Raw genomic sequence first — 3,362 nt, 5'->3', positions numbered from 1 at the left:
AGGAAAAAAAAAAAAAAAAAAAAATGTTGTAATTAAGATTTTGAGACTACTAAACTGTCTTTGAGGGGAAGAACCTGTCCCCTTCTCCAGAGAGAGAATTAATTCTTAGAGTATATGGGTTTTTGAAGAATTTACTGTAAGACAGAAGACTGGTATTTTATTCTTGCATTTATTAGTATTTAATCAAATGTAAAGTGCACTTTTGGTCTGGAAATCTTGGCTTCAGCCACAGGATTAGACTGAATTATTGTTTGAAGAGTAAAAGGTATAGAATTATATGTTCAAGTTATCAAACCACTGATAGCTTTTGGGCATAATGTAGCTAATTTAGAACATAAAGTTTCTTGCCTTGGGTTAATGGTTCAGAAGCGGCGCACATGTCAGTGGCTGCTTGGCCTTGTGGTGGGGATGGCGTCTGTCCCTCCAGGAGCCTTGTGCCATCAAGGCTGGCTCGTTCCCGGCCGCTGGAGCGTATCTGGAACACAAGGCTCTTCCATTTTGGGATACAAGTCATCAATCACACCGTGCTTCTCACCCAAGAATCCTTTACCGCAGAAACAGAGTGCAGCTGACTCTTTATTAGGGATAAAGGGGGCCTAATCCTGTGGTCCTTAGTGGTGGCCAGGCTTAGCACTCCTGCAGACTAGTGGCTGGTCTTTCTGAGCCAGCACGTAAGAAATTCCAGAAGACTTTGGTAACCACATCTTGCTTGAGGTTGCGGTGTCAAAGACAAGCGGGTGAGCATGTGGGAAGCAGCGTGGTCTTGTGATTTGTTCGTTAGCAGGTGGGAGAGAAGGATCCAGCACCACCAAACCTGGGACAGGCTGATAATCACTTACGTGCATTGAGGTCAGGAGGTGGCACACTTGCCCTAAAACGGACTGGATGGTAAATAGTTCTGGCCTTGCAGGCTGTGTGGTCTCGTCACAACTACAGCTGACCCTTGAACAACATCGGGGTTAGGGGCACCAAGCCCCCTTCCCCCTGCACCCAGTTGAAAATCTGGGTATAACTTACAGTCAGCCCTCCGTATTTGTGGCTCTGCGTCTGCGGATTCAACCAACCGAGGGTCGTGTAGTCCCATAGCATTTACTGTTGAAAAAGAATCTGTGCATAAGTGGACTCTGATGGATCAAACCTGTGTTTTTCAAGGGTCAGCTGTACTCACGAGAACTGCTGTCGACAGTACAGAATGAGCCTGGCTACATTTTAGTGAAACTGTATTTATAGACGCTGAAATTTGAATTTCGTATCACATGTACGAAATTCGTATCACATTTCGCAACGCGTGTCATGAAGTGTTTTTCTTCCGACTTCTTCCAACCGTTTAAAAACGCCCTGCATCCCACCAACCCCTGATCATCGTCAGGTGCTCAGGTACCCAAGCTCTTCACCCACAGGTGTCCCTACTCTTCACTCAGCGCTTCTTGCCCTTGAGCACCTTTTGCTGAATTTGCAGAAAACACCCAGGGAAATACTGATGAAGCTGCGAGGGGAGGAACGGGTTGCATCTGGGCCAGTGGATCCTGGCAGCCCCCTTGCTTCGGGCAGGGACTTTTCTGTAGGTCTCCCCGAAAGCCACGGTTGATTCCCATTCCAGGTGTGGGGATGCCTTCCTGGCCGTTTGCCGGAGCCCTCTCTGAGGATTTCAGTGGAGCCTGTTATGGAATCTGGATCTAACTGTATTCACTGTGCTGTATGAATCAGTGCAAACAGGGAGTGGGGTATTGAACCGGGGGGGGCATTTTTATGATCTCCCCCCCCCCCCGGTAAGCTAATTATGTCACCGACACAGAAAGCACACGTTTTTAACGTAGACGTTCCATGCGTCCACAGGTGGAAATCTTTATTAACTGGGACTTCTTTCTCGTGGCTTGATTGCAGACAAGCCTGTGTTACTTTGATACTCCAGGGCTCTTCTGGGGTGCGGAGGAGTTTGAATCACATCTTGCTGTCAGACAGAGAAGTGTGAGCGCTTTTCACTTCGCCAGCGACCCTGTGCATCCCGGAAGTGTGCTCTCCTTCAGCTCTGCGGCCACCGCGGCCAGGGGCCCGCGCTGTCCTGCCCCGCAGCGGGCGTCTCTTGGCTTTGGCTGCCCTGCCAAATTGAAAAAGGCGTTTCTCTCAGATCCTCCCACCTGTTCTCCCACGTTACTGATTCTCTAAGAAAGCTAAACTGTGCCCAGCTGTAGAGGTGTAAAGGATGAGGTGGTTTTCTGCCGTGACATACTGAAGCTTCCCAAGACACGGCAGTTTCAAGAACCGACGCTGCATTGTGAGCACCAGCCTGCCGCCCTGTCTCCTGCGCCACCGCCGGCTGTCAGCGAGCAGCTCCGGACTGAGTCGGTGCCTCAAGTGCGGGAACGCTTGCAGGCTGTGAGGCGGTGCTGTGGGCAGGGTGGGCTCGGCACCCGCCCCGTCCGATCCCCAGACGGGTACTTCGGCCAGTGATGGCCACACAGGCAGTTCTAACAGGGGGAGTTAAAAGTGAGGGGAAACGTGGCGTGTTTCATCGTTTTTTCTTCACGTCGATCATTCTCGGTCCTCACTGAAGTTCAGGATGCCAAGGGTGACACGGGGACGCTCTGAGATTGGGGGAGGCAGGGGCTCTCAGGTGTCAGCCTGCTGGCCGGGCCCTGCGGCGGCGGATGCAGACCCTGCGCCGCGGGGCCGGGCTCTGTGCGCGGGGTGGGGGTGGGGCACGAGGCGTCCACGGGACTCCGGGCTCCCCGCGCCGTGGACTCGGCCGCTCTCCGCGTGCTGTCTGGAACCCCAAGGGGCGTCTAAGCGTAAAAGCGACGGGGCGCGCCCTCGGAATTCAACCAGCAGACCCAGGCCTGGCGGCTTGGTGCGCGGGGAGCTGCGCTGGGGCTTTCAGCCGCAGGTTCGGGGGCGTGTGCGCCTCTTGGGGCGGCCGCGGCCGGGTGTCCGCACACGCTGCCCTGGAGGCCGGTTCCCCTGGAGCCTCACAGCCCCGGGGGCTCTCGTCCTCCCCCTGTCCGCCCCGCCGGGGGCGCCGCTCACACCTCAGGTGCCCGCAGGGCCTCGGGGGGGGGGGCGCCTGGGGCCGCGGGAATTGGACCCGGGCGCGGGAGGCCGCACAGGGTCAGCTGCGGCCGAGACCCCGGCGGTGCCGGAGCTCCGAGGCCTCAGGCCGCCTTCCTTCCCCCTTGGCGGGGACCCGGTGGCGCCGGCGAGGGTGCGAGCTGGCCAGACTCCGTAGGACCGCGTTGGGCCCCGAGGACCGGACAGCAGGCTGGGCCGGGACGAGGTGACCTGTGGTGTGCGCGCTCCTCCGGAGGCGTGGCTGCAGCCCCAGCTGGCGCTTGATGCTCCCCCCCCCCCCGGCCCCCAACCTGGCC

Source organism: Lipotes vexillifer, unplaced genomic scaffold (assembly GCF_000442215.2).
Source record: "Lipotes vexillifer unplaced genomic scaffold, Lipotes_vexillifer_v1.1 scaffold248, whole genome shotgun sequence".
Classification (NCBI taxonomy): Eukaryota; Metazoa; Chordata; class Mammalia; order Artiodactyla; family Lipotidae; genus Lipotes; species Lipotes vexillifer.
This window is presented reverse-complemented; position numbering follows the sequence as displayed.